General features: G+C 38.4%; 1 protein-coding gene across 4 annotated transcripts in view; it reads right to left on the bottom strand.

Moving 5' to 3' along the window:
• The window catches only part of FAM160A1 (family with sequence similarity 160 member A1), a 278667-nt gene that overhangs the window by 241512 nt on the left and 18628 nt on the right, over positions 1–18527 (bottom strand). The window contains exon 1 of one of the 4 annotated variants that reach the window (XM_032246415.1): positions 9757–10561. The exons of the other annotated variants lie outside the window; for them this stretch is intronic. The gene's annotated coding sequence lies outside the window, so the exon portion shown is untranslated. Of the gene's footprint in view, positions 1–9756; positions 10562–18527 lie in introns of those variants that run through there. 4 annotated transcript variants of the gene reach the window in all.

An 18527-nucleotide genomic window follows, 5' to 3' on the forward strand; every position in this document is an offset into this window, starting at 1 on the left:
TTTAGTCATTGTCCCCTGATTCCTGGCCCAGGGTTCCTAAACTCCTTAAAATTTCCTGAGTGATGGGATAAGAAGGATGTCTTTTATTATTCATAATAAGCCCTTTCAAACAAACCTGAATTTATGTTAATAAGGTGACTCTTAGAGGATAGGGGCTGGCTGTCATCAGAACCAATCATTTAACCAAAGGGTTGAAATTTTCACCCCCACTCCTCCACACCCCACACCCACCTCGAGGCGGCTGCAAATTGAGTTCAATCACCAATGGCCAATGATTTATTCAATCATGCCTAGGTGGAATCTTCATAAAATCCCTAAACTACAGGGTTCAGAGAGCTTCTGGTTGATGTACATGAGCACATTCATATGCTGAGTGAGTGGCATATCCCAAACTCCACCAAGACAGAGGTTCCTGTGCTAAAACCCTTCTAGACCTCACCCTATTTATCTCTTCACTTGGTTGTTCATTTGTATCTTTTAATATATCCTTTGTAGTAAATTAGTAATAGTAAGTAAACTTTCCTTGGGTTCTATAAGCCTTTGTAGCAAATTATGAAACCTGAGGAAGGGGTCGTGAGAACCTCCAATTTGCAGCCAAGTCAGACAGAAGTTACAGAAAACCTGGGAGTCCCGTACTTTTTTTTTGAGACAGAGTCTCACTCTGTCACCCAGGCTGGAGTGCAATGGCAAGGTCTCAGCTCACTGCAACCTCCACCTTGCGGGTTCAAGCGATTCTCCTGCCTCGGCTTCCCAAGTAGCTGGAATTACAGGCGTGCACCAACACACCCAGCTAATTTTTTGTGCTTTTAGTAGAGACAGGGTTTCACCATGTTGGCCAGACTGGTCTCAACCTCCTGACCTTGTGATCCACCCACCTTGGCCTCCCAAAGTGCTGGGATTACAGGAATGAGCCACTACACCTAGTCAACCCCCTACTTTTTATTGGCATCTGAGGTAGGGGGGCAACTTGGACTGAGCCCTTAACCTGTGGGGTCTCTGCTAACTCCAGGCAGTTAGTGTCAAAATTAAATTGTAGGATAAGTAGTCAATGTCTGTCAAAAATTAAAGAATTAGTTGGTATGGGAAATACCCATACATATCTGGTATCAGAAGTGTTCTATGAGTATACAGTAAAAAGTTTTTAATCCTCCTTTAAAAAGGTAATTAAGTTGTAGTATATCTTACAATGCAGCGCTATACAGTAGTAAAAAAATATACAGATTCATGAATAAAACATGGATAAATCTCAAAAACATAAGCTTGAGTAAAAGAGCAAGGTATAGAAGTGTGCATGTTATGGAATTCCATTTGTAGAAAGGGCAAAAGCAGCTAAAATTAAATAACATATTGTTTAGAGATAAATATATAAAAGACAAATGCATTTTTTTAAAAAGCAAGGGAATGACGAAAAAATGGGATAATGATCACCATAGGAAAAAAAAAATGGGGCATGGGTGCGGACCAAAGGGATGCAATGACGGGAGGACAAACGGGTTTCTAAGGTACTGTTCATATGACATTCAATTTGTTAAGCTATATAATAGGTATCAATGTTCATTTTATTAATTTTCTTCAAATTATACATGGACTTATGTATATTCTTTTATATGTATATGTCTCATTTTAGAAAGCAAAATAAAAGCCAAGAATCAAACGCTTTTTTAAAAGAACAACCTGATGTGGCTTCAGTTTCAAGATGCCTGGCAGCCTGGATATCCCTCCTGAGTCCCTTAATCCAGGGAAAAGCATCAAAGAACAAAATGAGAGAATTCCATACTATTGAAAAGAGCTCGCTGGAAGGAAACTTTAAAAAGGTAAGAGATTTCAACAAATTCCTGGAACGCAGAACAGGTAAGGAGCATGCATTCACAGATGAAACAGGGGCAAAGCTGCTCTCCAAGGCCACCGAGGAGACAATCTGCTCTACAGAGTCTAGGGAGGCTCTGGGCTCAGAGTCAACAGGTATCACACAGTAGGGAGAGGATCTGGGGCAGGAAATAGAGAGATAGAGAGATGACAGTTAGCACTCCCATCCCCTCCCCCTACCTCTAGCACAGCCTTCAAGCACCCTGGCCAAGTGTGATGACAGACAACACATCTCAGGGTTCATTTCTAAAGAAACTGAACCAATTGTGGCAGCAGGGAGTAAGAGATGGCTGTGAAGACTTCTGATGTGAATTTTGATACCTGAGAGTAAATACTTCCTCACAGCATTTTAGGGGTGAAGAAAAGCTGGCCAGCAGACAACCCAGTACTACACACATACACACGCACACACACACACACACACACACACACACAGAGAGAGAGAGAGAGAGAGAGAGAGAGAGAGAGAGAGAGACACAGAGAGAGAGAGAGAGCGCTTCAGTTAGAATTCTCACTCAGGGAAGACGGAAAGCTGAGGAAAAAGAAGTAAAAAACAACAAAACCGAAAAGCTCTACAAATAGATCTTTTTTAAAAAGTAGAGGAAACTTTCCCCAGTACTTCATTCCTTATTATGAACAGGGAACCAAGTCTACAAGGAAGACCAGTAACATGGAGGGAAACCTGACCCTGAAAGTAAAGTGTTAATCTGGGAAACAAAAGAGTACTGTACTTCAAAAAGTGGCCAGGCATGGTAGCCGAGGCTGAGGCCAGAGGATCCCTTAAATTCAGGAGTTCTAGACAGCAGTGAGCTACGATCACGCCATTGCAATCCAGCCTAGTGGACAGAGCAAGATCAAGACTTAAAACAATGGTTGTAGTATCTTCTTGAATCTTTTTTTTAAGACAGTCTTGCTCTGTCACCCAGGCTGGAATGCAGTGGTGTGATCACAGCTCACAGCAACCTCAAACTCCTAGGCTCACAAAATCCTCCTATCTCAGCCTCCTGCATAGGTGGGACTATAGAAGCACACCACGACGCCCAACTAATTTGATCTACCACACCTGACTAATTTTTTTTTAATTTTTTTTGTAGAAACAGGGTCTCACTGTGTTATCTAGGCCAGTCTTAAACTTCTGGCCTCAAGCAGGAGCTGAACTTGAACTCCCACCTTGCCCTCCCAAAGTGCCAGGGCTATAGGCATATGCACTGCATCCCACACCCAGTAAACTATAATCATTAAAGAATAACACTCAATGAAAATAAAGTGATTATAGAGAATAAAAAGCGTTTTAAATTTTTCTGAAAATGTGATTGCCAAAACAGAAATTTAATAAAATTGCCGTAACAATAAGGAAATCTCTCAGTGTGCAACAAAAAGACAAAAGGATAAAATATATGGAAAAATAGATTAGAAACAAACATCCAATGCAGGAGATGAAACATCCAACTAATAGCTTCCCAATCTGTACCATGTAAATCCTCCCCTACTTCAACCCCTGAAGAACACAGAACCCAGGATAGCAACCTGATCCAGCAAGAATGACTCCACAGGCTGAATGAAGCCAATCAAATGGTCTCTTTTAGGAATATGACTTACAAAGAATTCAGAGTCTAATATGGGCCTAAAAGCCAAAGGTCATGTCAATGCTGGCATGTATAAATATGTTGACCCATGTGAGAGAGAAGAGAATAGACAGCAGAGAAAGGAAGAATAAGAGAAGAGGCAATGACCATGATCCCTGACTTTCTATTTCCAGTCCATGCCATAATCCCTAATGGGTCTACCAGTGCCATATAGACTGGTTACGAAATTCCACATTTTTAAGGTTTAGGTTTGGGTGTGGGGGTGTGGGGGTGTGTTTTAAGTTAATTTGAATGGGCTTCTGTTCTTTGCAACCAACAAACTCTGACTAAAACAGCAGGTATCTATTGTTTGGAACTGCTCGGTAACCAAGAGACACTGTATTATAACATGGGAACACCCCACCTTCTCCTGAACCAATCAGCTGTGCGGCACACAATCTTGACTCCCACTGCCTGTCATTCTGCCAGCATTCTGCATAAATGTGAGCTGTGTGGTACTGTTGAACAGTATTAAGATTATATGTGATCAAATGTTCCTAATAATTAAAATGTCAAAATTCAAGAGTAAACATATAGTGAATTCAATGAAACATTCAGTGAAAACTTGAGATTATGGAACAATTACAAAAAGGGGGAAAATGTTAACTTGCCTTACAATATGCAACAAGAGAACAAATGGTTCAAGATTTGGAAAGAAAATGAACAAATTAATGTCTTTTGTATCCTGAGTTCTTTCACCAGGCTGAAAAAACAGAAAGCCATGTAAAATTTCTCTTTTGATGACCTTAACAAAGCTGATTTACTTAAAAATTGAACAGAATGCCACTATCTAGAGTAATCTGCACAGAACAAGATAAAATATTGAAGTTTAAGAAATGGAAGGAAGATATTTTTACATACATGGAAAGTACCTTTCACACATTTGCTGGCTGGATAACCAGAATCAAACCACAACATGAGAATCTTAAGCCAGTGTCTGAGATCCTGAAGAATGAATATTTTGAGCCTGAGCAGGGAGGAGAACAGCCAACAATATAAAGAGATAGAGTATGTATGTACACTTGTGTGATTAGCAACCATCTTTCCCAGACTCTCTGATCTCAGAGATCAGTAAAATTATTTTTTTAATATATAATATGTATGTACATATGTATACACACACACAATCAATTCAATTGCCAATGTTCTATTTTTCCAAGTAAAGACAATTTGAAGCCATTACTATTATTAGGTATTATCACTATCATCCAGGGTTTTTCTGAAGGTCATCTTAATACAAAAAAAAAGTAGAAAAGACTTGATCTCAGGATTTTCTAAATCCCTTGAGAACTTCTTCAAAGGCCAGTAAACGCACTTATGTCAATTTTGTATCATGGTTTTGTGGGTTTTGCTTTAGCTAGGAATTGTGATTAATTCACTAATCCCTATCTCTATTTTCTACTAGCCTCTTTCCTCAAATGGTTACCATAAGTGAGGAAAGCAGGAAATAAGCAAATGAAATATTTAAGAATAATACAGTGTTTGGGAACCCAGAAACATGATATGAATGGCTTCACCAAGTGAGGGCTAAGAAGCTGCCCTAATCAATTAGAAAAGTTGGATTTGAAGGGTGAAGAACAATAGCACAGTTAACAGATGGGCTTTAAAGCAGAAACAGGACTGCATTTGGAGATACTGAGGAGGAGGCCTCAGCTGAGTAGAGAACTGACCAGGGGCACTAGTGTGAGATGGAACTGGATGCCAAGCGGTAAAAATTGGGAATTTGCTTCGAAGCAAAAGGAATCTCCAATGGAACTAACACGATAGAGGAGGCATATCAGGCATACCCAACAGAAGCTATGATTTTGTAATAAATTTTGGTAACTTGAAGAAATTTCCTGGGTAGTTAGCCAGTTACCCCTAGTTCTCTGAGAAGATTCTGCCCCATCTACCTTGCGTGAGACTGTACTGCCACTGTTTCTGTACCCAGGGCCATGATGGTGGTGATTATCCTAAATCCCCTTGAAAATTACTGAACTTATCTGTCGTTGGTATGGCTGCCTACTTCTTTAGGAGTGTGCTCTTGACAACATGGAGGTAGTATCATTGGTGGAAATAAGAAAAATCATGAAAGATAGTTGCTTCAGGAAAGAATTGGAGATGACTGACTACTAGAAATTATCTACTAGACAACTGAGAATCTATTTGTTTGTTCATCCAACAATATTTTTGAGCCCCTAATTGCCACCTACTATGTGTCAGGTACCGAAACAAATAAAAAAACAAAGATCCCTGCCTTTATGAAGCTTACTGATACGGTTTGGCTGTGTCCTCACCCAAATCTCATCTTGAATTGTAACCCCCATAATCCCCATGTGTCATGAGAAGGACACAGTGGCAGATAATAGAATCATGGGAGCAGTTCCCCCCACACTGTTCTCGTGATAGTAAGTGAGTTCTCACAAGATCTCATGCTTTACTAACACTTCCTCTGCTGGCACTCACTCTCTCTCCTGCCACCCTATGAAGAGGTGCCTTCTACCATGACTGTAAATTTCCTGAAGCCTCGCCAGCCATGCAGAACTGTGAGTCAATTAAACCTCTTTTCTTTGTAAATGACCCAGTCTTGGGTATTTCTTCACAGCAATGTGAGAACGGACTAATAGACATATTCAAGAGGGAGATAGAGATATAATAACTAAATACGTTATATAGTCTGTAAAAAGTGCTTTAGAAAAAATATATATATAAAAGTAAAATCAAAGATGGCTAGTAATTTATAAGAAAACAACAACAACAAACACTAAATGAAGCTAGGAGAAGGGATGAGTTCCCCAGAGAGTAGAGTGCTTGGTATAATGCCCTTTCCAGTTCTAAAATTCTGAAGAACCCTAACATTCTTGCTTAAGCAGAAGGTAAGATCAAAGAGTCACAGAATTGTTGTGGCTTGAAAAGATATCAAAACTTGAAACTGTCATCTTCCAGATGTCATCTTACACTTTCATGTTACAGAGGAGGAAATGCAGAACCACCAAATTTAAGAAACTTCATCTTAGAACAAAAGATGGCTAGGGGCAGATGGGGAGTCCCAAAACTCCAGCTTTTCATTAACTTCTACTAAAGCAGAAGCCCTTTCAGTTGCTTTGGAGAAGGCTCAAATCCTTGCAGGAGTAAGGCAATGAAAAAGAAGGTTTTAAAGTTATACAAATAAACGGCTTAAGCTATATAATAGCAATAATAAAAACAGTAAACACTTACATGGCACTTACTTTGTGCCAGACACTATTCTAAATCCTTGTCATAAATAATAAACTTCTTTAGTCCCCACAACAACCCTTCCCCAAGGAAGACTCCAGAGTCAGTCCTTTTAATGCAAAGCAATACTCTTCTAATTATTCTTACATAACTTCATAGAGCATAATCTTTATTGTTAATTAGGAAACTAGGTTCAAGATTTTTCATTTGAGTCTACCAGAATTGAAACATATTTGTATGTGGAAAATGCAATCGTTTAAGATTCATTTGAAGAAAACATGCTTTAAAGGAAAATAAAACTTGAAACTATATATATTATAATTAGTACCATGCTGAATACACTGGTATTTCATTAATTGAATAAAGGATTCTTAAAGATATTTTTAACTACATACTACTTCAAAAGACACTTTTAAGACCCTAATGCAACTTTTTTTAAAATAAAATTCTGGAGGTTGAGGTGGGAGGATCACTTGAGGACACACACTCATGACCAGCCTGGACAACACAGCAAGACTCCATTCTCTACAAAAACTTTTAAAAATTAGCCAGGTGTGGTGGTATGCACTTGTAATCACAGCTACTAGGGAGGCTGAAGTGGGACAATCACTTGAGCCCAGAAATTGGAGGTTGTAATGAGTTATGATCATGCCACTGCACTCCAGCCTGGGCAGCAGGGCCAGATTCTTGTCTATTAGGTTAGTGCAAAAGTAACTTTTTTTTTAAGGTGGTTTTTGCCTTTAAAAAAAAATCGCAAAAACCACAATCACTTTTGCACTAATCTAATACAAATAAATAAATAAATAAATCTGGTAAAGTAGATTTGTTTTTGTGTGTGTGGTTTTTGTCTGTTTTTTTAGTTAAACAAATCCAATGGTTTGGTTTTCAGAGGAGGAAAAGGGAGAGAGAAATACAATGAAAAGAATTAAATTCTTTTTCTGGTTAGTGTAGTGTGACAGGTCCTTCACTAGGTTACTTATGGAGTATGCCCATTGTCTGAATCCTGCAGGCCAGACGGTGAGCCAAGGCCATGGTGCCCAACCCAGAAACAGACATTCCTGACAACTCAAATATCTCAGAGAAGATCTACGAATCTACCAAGGAAAACAGTCCCATCACACACACATAGTAGGCAGAATCACAAAATTAGCCTAAAAGCACCTTACAGACCGGAGGCGACATGGATCTCTAGGGCTGTTCTGCTGCCACCCAGGAGTGTCCTGTATGTAAATTTTACTTTTTTTTGAGATGGGGTCTCACGCTGTCACCCAGGCTGGAGCGAAATGGCACAATCTTGGCTCACTGCAACCTCCGCCGCCTGGCTCAAGCGATTCTCCTGTCTCAGCCTCCCGAGTAGCAGGGATTACAGGCACATGCCACTTCACCCAGCTAATTTTTGCATTTTTAGTAGAGACAGGGTTTCACCCAGACTGGTCTTGAACTCCTGACCTCGGGTGATCCATCCGCCTCGGCCTCCCAAAGTGCCCTGTATGTAAATCTTAATAAACCCATCTACTCGCCAAGCTGGACTTGTCCGCATCATTCTTTGGTCTTCAGCACTTTCCTAGTTTGGGGGGTTGGGTGATGGGGACAATACAGTCCCAAGGTTTTCTCTCTACAGTTAATATTTTTCTAAGCATATGACATTTGTGGTTTTACTATTAGAATCATGGCATGGATAACATGCAACACATAACTGATAAAATATATAACATTTTTAGACTAAAATAAGAAGTTTCCCTTCTCTACACAACTGAATATAGATTTTGTGGAATGCATTATACCAAGTTACCAACTGTGTGTCTAAAGTTGATGATCTTTGCCTTCTGTTAATGAGGCTCATCTTCATTCCAATAGACTTTCTTAGTATTATTAGAAGATCTGACTATGTGTCACATCCCATTACGATTCACTTCATGGATGTGTCCACCCATGGGTCTGTCCAGTTGTACTGGAATTTAATCACATGGAATAACAGTTGAATACATGGATCATCAGCAACATCTCACAACCATTTTACCATTTTAGAGGTAATGTAACCTGCTTTACACAGTAGGAATGGTCTATACTATTTATATGCACAGACCTCAAAGCAACTTCTAAGTCCTCACAAATTAATTTGTTCAGCTCCAAACAAGCCCTTTATCTTCTCTATCTCTATGAAAGAAGAGAGGTGATTTTTCTTACTGGAGCAAAGGTGGGAGATGCCAGCTTCCCTACTTCAATAAAGCAGTATAGATATTTAGATATGATATAGAGGAAAATAGCCTATGTTGGCTCTTATATTCAACATTTTTGGTCATCCTTAGGAGAATCTCATTTCATCATGCTATATTTTCAAACACACAATCCCTATAACCCTCAGCGTATTTCAAAAGTTTCACTGGCATACTATACAATATATCTTTCTCCTTAACATGATCACCATGGAAGGCCCAACATGGAACTATTTTTGAATGGCTTACTGATATTCAATTCAGCCATTATTTTACATGCCAAACATATGCAAGCCACTATTACAGCACTGTAAAGAATATAAAGAGTAATACACTCAGCCCACTCCATATCCATGAGTTCCACATCCATGAGTTCAACTAATCAAGGATAGAAAACATTCAAAATATTCATGTCTGTACTGAACACAGGCAGACTTTACTTGCCCTTAGTCCCTAAACAAGACAGTATACCAACTATTTGCATAGCATTCAGATTGTATTAGTTATTATAAATAATCCAGAGATGATTCAAAGAATATGCGAAGACATGTGTATGTTATATGCAAATACTATGTCATTTTATATCAGGGACTGAACATCCTAAGGATGTTGGTATTACTATTGAATGCTGGTATTACTACTGGATGTAAGAATTAGTATTTTTAAAACAAAATTTCCAAAAAAAACTTATTTGATATTCATACAATTCTACAAAAAGATTTCTTGTAGCATCTAGATTTATACCAGCACAAGTTTATATTCTTCCACTTTATGAGAACTGAGAGAGTGATTTGAGACAAGGATGACACTTTGTCAAGTTTAAAATTGGAAAAATCCTGGAACCAATTACTCACAGAAACCAAGGGATGATCATAGCAAAATCTTTGTCTTCAATCAACTTTTAAAGGATTAAGATAAGATACACGTACCAATAACTGTCGCCACGAGGTAGAATGAGAGCCAAAAGAGAAGTGCTATAGATGTTTAAGGGGGGTAAGGGAGAGACTCTAAGCTCTGCTGCAGCCAACATGCAGAGAGAAACATGATCTGTTGTAAGAATCAGTGTCCACAGGGTAAAAATAAACCAGTTGCTCAGAGAAAGAACTATTTTTGATACTGAGTCAGAAAGAAATTTATCCTGTGGTTCCTGATAAAAGATTCGGTTTAATGTAATTAAAAACCCTTACACCATTTTTTTTTTTTTTTTTTTACAATGAACAGTGCTAAGTTTGAGTGGGGCTGAGAAACTCTAATGAAAACCAAGAAATGTAACATGAACACCAGGCAGAAGAGCCGGGATTGGCTCAGCCATGACAGTCAACTCCATACCTGCAGCTTCCAGAGAAGACACGGAGATACTGAAGTATCATTGCCATATTTAAGATAGCAACATTTATTTTTGGAGAATAAAATGCAGATAGGATCTAAATAACACCAGTGTGTTTAACTGAACTCACTTATTTCTTATATAAATTAAATCACAAAAACATTGTGATGTCATCATTTTGATATTCCATAAAAATGGAAAATAGGTCATGTGTCTAAAACAAACAAAAGAGGAATTACTATCTTTAAAGCAAAATTCCAAAAAATCTTATTTGATATTCATATGATTCTACAAAGATTTTTTACACCATGAAGATATTTTTTTGAGACACAGTCTCACTCTGTCACCCAGGCTGAAGTGCATTGGTGTGATCTCGGCTCACTGCAACCTCAGCCTCCCGGGTTCAAGCGATTCTCCTGCCTCAGCCTCCCAAGTAGCTGAGATTATAGGTGTGTACTACCGTACCCAGCTAATTGTTGTATTTTAGGTAGAGGCGGCATTCCCCCAGGTTGGACAGGCTGGTCTTGAACTCCTGACCTCAGGTGATCCACCACCCGCCTCAGCCTCCCAAAGTGCTAGAATTACAGGTGTGAGCCACTGCACCCAGCCCCATTTAGTTTATACTAACACCAGTTTACATTCTTCCACTTTATGAGAGCTGACAGGGTGATCTGAGACAAGGATGACACTTTGTCAAGTTTAAAATTGGGGGAAATTCTTTAACTGGAGGTTAAATAAGGCAAATTCAGTCATCACAGATATCTCTTTAATTCTTTGACAATTTTAATTTAAAAGACTTTTGTTATATGTCACATGTTCTCACTCAAGTGGGAGCTTAAAAAGTAAATCTCATGAGTTAGAGAGTTGATTGGTAGTTACCAGAGGCTGAGAAAAGGTGGAGGGAGGGGAGAATGAAGTTGGTTAATGAGTAAGAAAATACAGTTAGATAAAAGGAGTAAGTTCCAGTGTTCCACAGCACAGTAAGGTGACTATAGTTAGCAACAATGTATTGTATAGTTCAAAATATCAGGAGTAGAAAAATTGGAATGTTCCCAAGATAAAAGATAAATGTTCGAGGTGATAAATATCCCAATTACTCCAATTTAATCATTATATATTGTATGCATGTATCAAAATATCACATGTACCCCCAAATACATATAACTATTATGTATCAATTTTTTAAAAATATTTGCATCATAAAGGAGTCCAATTCCTCATCTGGCCACCAAGAGCAAGGATTTTCTTGCATAGAGAGAAAAAGAAAAGATCTTTTATTAAACAACGGAATCAAGGAATGACTGGCAGTAGGAAGTTTTTTTACCTAACCAGTGACCTACTTCTTTTTTCCTTTTACCTAACCAGTGACCTACTCATTACTCAATAGTAAACAACCAACTAACACTACACAGTATTCTGAGATAAGATCTGCATAAAAATCATTACCAGATCAGATTAGCTCTAATTCCAATGATTAGTCCCAGGTAATTAATAATATCAACTCCAAGCTTACAAATGAACCAACTGGTAACATTTATGAATGACTGGCAAAAAAAAAAAATTCCAATTATTATTGCAATGATTCATACACCTGGAAATGAATAATTGACCAAGAGGCAGAATAAACTGGAGTCAATGTATAAATATTTACACCTGAATTTGGCTCTCACTGTTATATCATTTTTCACATAGTTTTACAGTCTGTGATTATAGGTACCACTTGCCTAAAGCTATCAAAAAGAAGTTTCATAGAAAAGAAAACATATGTAAATTTAAAATGTGTTGAGTCCTTATATTTATGTACTAGTCTATAAACATTCTAAGAATATCTCATTTATATAATCAGTAGCATAGTGACATTATTTATTAATTCCCATCTAATCCTACAAAGAATTTAAGGTAGCTTATGAGAAATGCATATGTTAAAAAAGAAAACTAGAATTTATGGCCAAGAAGTACAAATTAGGGTAGTAAATGAAGAATGTGGCCAGGATAAATGAAAATGGAATAGAATTCAAAATGGAGACCACAAAGTCTTACACAGTAACTATAGTTCAACAGAGGATTTGATTCTGTGCTTTCTAGCAGCCAAGTTGAAAATGTAAATATGATTAGCTATGTAATTTTCCTTTGGAACAAACATTTGCACTTCTTCAGGGAAGCAAAGTGCTTCCCTATCGCTTACTATGAAAAAGTTGCTCTAGGAAACACTGAAAGATATGATGGAAAAATTTCCCAATAGCATCCCTATAGCAAATGAGGACATAGAGCTGTTTTATATGCTGTCCCTAATTAAAACTGAACTTTGCAATAAAATCAAGATAATACAGCCCAGGTGCGCATATGTTCAAGGGACACAGTAGACTGAGCTAGAGATTCTAAAGGGCTGCAAGTCTAATAATGTAGTTTGATTCAAAGACTACAAGCAGTAAAGCACAAAAACAAAAACAAAAATAAATAGCCAAAACTGCAATGCTTCTAAGTTTCCACCTCACTTCCCTTCTCTCTTTGAACAAGTCCCTGGCCGCTGTCATCTGTCCCACAGCCTCCACTCTCATGCCCTTCACACCTAACTCAGAGCTAAAATATCTTTTTCATTTACTTGTCTGACACTTGGACTTCAGTGTCTCACCAGCACCATTAACTCCACAAGTTTCAAACTAATCTAAGTAACCTGTCCTCCTAAGCCTATTTTTTCTTCTGCCATCCCAGGTATGTCATGGAAATCCCATCTTTCCAGTCACCTGGGCTTACATTCTTATAGTCACATTCTTTCCCTTCTTCTCCCTAACTTCCCACATCCGATCAGTAGACTGCCTTGCTATTTCTACCTCCAGGGGAACCCATCACATTTTCTCTAGCCCCAGGTCACCATCCTAGATCAGAATTCCATTACTGCTGGGCCTTCACAATAGACTCCTCAATTCTCTCTCAGCCACCTCTCTCCCCATTCCAACTTATCTTATACACTGCTGTAACAATAATATTCCTAAGGCTGTGACTAAATCAGTTTAATCAAAAACCTTCATCACATTCCCTCTGCTCACCAGAAGCAACCTGGTATTTGGGCCTAACCCGAATAGCTTTCCCCCTCATACACATGCATGAACCTGCCAATAAGTCTAACTACTCCCAAAATATGCTGTATCTTTCCACTTTTGCTCATGGTTACACAACCATAGAATACCCTTCCCTTCATCTGTGCATGTTAAAAGACCAGGTTTAAATGGTACCTCACCCAGAAGCCATTCCTAGTTCTCTCAGCAAAAAGTAAGCACTTCCTCCTCTCTCCCTCTCCCTGCAACTGACTAGGGATGTAATTACAGAGAGTAATCATCACATCTTATCAGTGTCTTTCCTGTCTAGCCTAGACTTCTGACTGCTTCAATCTTACTATCCTAAACACACTTCTGATCCTGTCAGCATACTGCCTAGTCATCTCTCAGTTCCCTCATGAGGATATGCAAGGCTCTCCACAGTTGGCTTTACTCAGCACACTTTGTTCATACATTGACCACTGCACAAATGGAATCACACTGGAGTTACAAGTCCATCTCCTCCAGAGCAAAGACTAAGTCTTAACTAATTTTTGCATGTAATACAGCTACCCAGTTACTTTTTTCAGACCATCTGACTTTAATTCTCTGCAGAGCAGGTCTTTTCCTGCTTATTTATTGTCTGTCTCTTCCTCACTAGCAGGTACACTCAATGGAAATAGGAACCTTGCTTGCTTTGTTCTCAACTATATTCCCAGCATCTAGAACAGCACATGGCACGCAGTAGATAATCAAAAGTTCAGGATGAATGGATGAATTAATGGTTAGGTGAATAATTCTCAGTGTCTACCCCAGTCCTGGAACAACATGGGTGCCAAGTAAATGTCTGCTCATTGAATGAATCTTGTCTTGTACGAAAGTTATTTTCACACGTATTTTAAAAGCTCTGAGAGTTGCTGATCTTGATAACCTCTCTGGCACCTAACATACTGCTTTACAGATACTAGGCCCTCAATAAATTTCTATTAAATTGGCTTGCTAGTTCAATAAAGGCTTAAGTAATTTACTAACTTACCTTCTAAATCTGAATTTGTCTCATATTTTCAATAAAGAGTTTGCATTATTTCTTATGGCACGTAATGCCTCTCTCCCAGAGGAAAGGCTGTGCTACAGAGTAGTTAAGGTCACCAGCTTTGCTTTAGAGATCTGGGTTCAGAACCCAGCTCTGTCATTGATTGCCCATATGACTTCAGGCAACTATTTAATCTCTCTTCACTTCAGCTCCGTCTTTAAAAGATTAGTAAACCTGGCATGCAAAGCAGCCAATTTCCTTCATGGTTAAATGGTCAGCCCTAAATCCTCTATTACCTTTTCTTTAACCAGTTTTAAATTGTTCATCTCATGTCAGATATTTTAATATATGTTGCTTGAACTTGAATATGTCATTATTTAAAATAGTAGGGGATTGTGTTTACAAAGTATTAATTCTCATTAACTTTTCATGACCTACAGCATTGCAGTGCTCATCCAGTGAACACAAGTGATTTTAGAACATTACTGCCCTCATGCCTAAGACTTCCTGAAGCCACAGCAAAATAATGTTCCAAAGTGGCACTATCTTACACAGAGAAGTAATTCTCTTTCCCTTAACACTCCACACAGGATATGGTACAACAATCAGGTAAGTGATAAGAACATGAACTATACCTATTAAATATATTACACAATAACGTGACCCCCCCAGCTTAAGAATGATTTTTTAAAAACAATAATAAAGGGCTTAATGCAAATGTAAGCGCATCATCTCAGTCAAAATGCATTTGACATTATTCAAATCCCTCTGGGGGACAATTGCATTTGGAGGTAGGGAGTGGTTAGCCAGGGCTCACGAAGATTAATGTCACCAATTCAGGTTAGAGTTTGTGACTCCATCACAGTCAGGATTGACTGAGAGATTCACACAGACAGGCAGAGAACATAGTGAGTCTCCTGCACAAACACTGAAAGGCCTTTTCCACGAGGCTTATTTACCAAAAAAGCAATGGCATGTTAAAGAAGATATTTATCCTAGAAGCAGTCTTTAAAAGATCAAATTCAAAAGATAATTCTCTCACAAATCTTGTTATTATTGCCAGGCACAAAAAAAGTATTTGCATAAGTAAATGCAGTCAGCACTGAAGCAGTATGAAAAGGTAAGCTTTTATTGGCAAGTAGCCAACAAAACAAAAAGCAAACAAAAGTTAATCTCTGTTGCTCAGGTGCAAACAATAATACTGGAATAAAAGGTCAATAGAACTTTTGTTACTGGCCATGTAACTAAGGCTTCCTACCAAAAAGGCTTACAGAGCCATCTACTATTCTGAAAGCATCTGTATCATGTTGATTGGAGTGCATTTTCTCAAAGGTAAGCAAGTGAAAAGTATAATGCTGATGGTAAGCTGAATGGAGCTGTGACAAATATCCTGCTGGAAGATAATCTTCAATAGCTGCTATCAGTTCAGTATATCCAAAAATGTTCCCACAGATTAAAAGGCAAAGACACATAGGTGTTATTTTAAACTCAATTACTCCTCTTAAAATCAATGCCAATTTAAGCTATTGGAGAAAGGTATAACACACAGTAAATTTCTTCCAAAATCAGAAACTAAAAGGGCAGTATACCTAGTAGAAAAAAGGGTAAATGCTGGCAACTAAGTCAACGAAAATATTGAATAAATAATCTTGAATAGTAGACCTTGGCAAGAATCCCTGATGCTTTTCAATGAAAGGATGTGGTCCCAGTTCTGTGATCCTTCACACTAAGAGGGACTTTTCTAAAGCACAGAACTCAAGACGGGGAATGTAAGGCACTTTATAAATATTAACTCAACTCTCTATTACATTCCTTTCTAGTAAAAAAACAAATTCTGCAAGATTTATTTCGACCGCAAAGGACAAAAAGTACAAAGATGAAGTGAATGACTTAGGAAGGTAAAACACATCCCTCCGCCTCATAACCAGAAGCAAAACTGAAACACCCTTACTTCATGAAGAGAGACTCTGTGAAAGATTTTAACAGAAACAGCAAAACCCACACATCCAGAGGAGCATTAGACTCTTCAAAGACAAAACACTTCTTATTACAAAAATCTCTGCCAAGGCACGAAACACTTTAGGAACAACTCTTTTAGGACTGCCTTCATGCATATAACATTCCTTTGAAATTTTCAGCTGTGGCAAATTTGGTTATTTGAAAGTAGAATTTGATACCTGTAAGTTGGAAGTACATTTAGAATATGAAGAGAATCATCAAGCTGGATTATTTATTTATTTACTTTGGGATGAAGTGTCACTCTCTTGCCCAGACTAGAGTGCAGTGACGCAGTCTCAGCTCACCGCAACCTCCACCTCCCATGTTCAAGTGATCCTCATGCCTCAGACTCCCGAACAGCTGGGTCCACAGGTACATGCCACTACACCCAGCTAATTTTTGTATTTTTAGTAGAGACAGGGTTTCGCCATGTTGGCCATGCTGGTCTCCAACTCCTGGCCCCAAGTGATCCACCCACCTTGGCCTCCCAAAGTGCTGGGATTACAGGCATGAGCCACCCTGGATATTATTTTTAATCAAAAGGTAACTGCTTTCATCCTTTAGGTGGCTTGTGAGAGTTGCTCCAAAACTTCTAACAACAGCAGCTATGAAATAAGGAGGTAACCTCTCTAGATGATGTCTTTGAAGGGCACATTTCACTTTTTACAATGTCTTTGGTACTGGCACTGCGTATGCACTTAATCAACTAGATAATGGCCATATCTGATTCCATTCTTTCATGTTATTCATTCATTCAACAAATATTTATGGTATACCTAATCTGCACTAGGTGCTGAGCTAAGTGCTGGGGATACAATGGTGAGCAAAAACAGGCCAACTGTCTGCCCTCATGAAGTGTACAGTCAGGTGGGAAAACAATTTACATAAGCATATAAATTATAACCAGTAAGTCCAATGGGAAAAAAGATACATAGTGCTGTAAATGCCTATAATAGTGAGACCCAACTAGGGTAAAGACTTTCCTAAGGAAATGGAGTCTGAGCTAAAGATAAATAGGAGTTAACTAAGCCAGTATGGCTAAGGTAGAGATGTATAAAGATGGTGTGGAAGGGGGAGGAATGGTGTTCCAAGTAGAGTGAACAGTGTGCGCAAAGGCTCTGCAGCTTTTTAAAAGAGAACAATGTACTAAAAGAATGGAAAGAATGATAGTGGTCCTCAAGCATAGAGAGTTAGTGAAAGAGTATCAAGAGATATGGAATGCTACGCAGCCATAAAAAATGATGAGATCATGTCCTTTGTAGGGACATGGATGAACCTGGAAACCATCATTCTCAGCAAACTGACACAAGAACAGAAAATCAAACACCACATGTTCTCACTGATAGGTGGGTGTTGAACAATGAGAACACATGGACACAGGGAGGGGAGCATCACACACTGGGGTCGGTGGGGGAGGAGGAAGGGGAGGGATAGCGGGGGGTGAGGAGTTAGGGAGAGATAGCCTGGGGAGCAATGCTACATATAGGTGATGGGGAGAAAAGCAGCAAATCACACTGCCATGTGTGTACCTATTCAACAATCTTGCATGTTCTTCACATGTACCCCAAAACCTAAAATGCAATTAAAAAAAAAGAATCATGAGATAAAGATGGAAAGATAGTTAGGGAGCCTTGCACATATTGAGGATCTTTATTTACTTTTACAGTGATTTTTTTAAAAAGCCCCAAAGGATTTTAAAATGGGAAGGAGGGTAGGGGAGGGAAAACGACATGATGAAATCTATATTGCTTAAATATAACTAAGAGTGAGGTAGAATGGAGTGCCCGAGGTAGAAGCAGGAAGACTAGTTAAGAGACAACACAGAAGAGAAGGTAGCATTAGTAAAGATGGAGAGAAATAAATGAATTTAAGAGATACTGAAGATATAAAACCAGTAAAAACTAGGACTCTATATTCATTATTTACTTAGACATAATGCTTTGGTTTTGCCTAAGAGTTCCTTAATTATTTTGAACTGAAAACCATCATACAAAAGTTAGCATTCTTTTTCAATCAGCCTTCTGTATCATATTTATGGTATTTCTATGGCATATTTTAGATAAAGGAGAAAAACCAGCAAAGAGGAAAATAAAACTCAAGACATATCTCACTTTATGCAAAAATGTGTGTTCCTGAAAAATTGTGTTATACCTGGACAATAAAATAACATATACCTTCAGAAATATTCCTGAATAAACATTACTTCCTTGCACAAAAGCATAGACTACAAAA

Source organism: Sapajus apella, unplaced genomic scaffold (assembly GCF_009761245.1).
Source record: "Sapajus apella isolate SASKATOON/1434 unplaced genomic scaffold, GSC_monkey_1.0 scaffold61, whole genome shotgun sequence".
NCBI classification, from domain to species: Eukaryota; Metazoa; Chordata; class Mammalia; order Primates; family Cebidae; genus Sapajus; species Sapajus apella.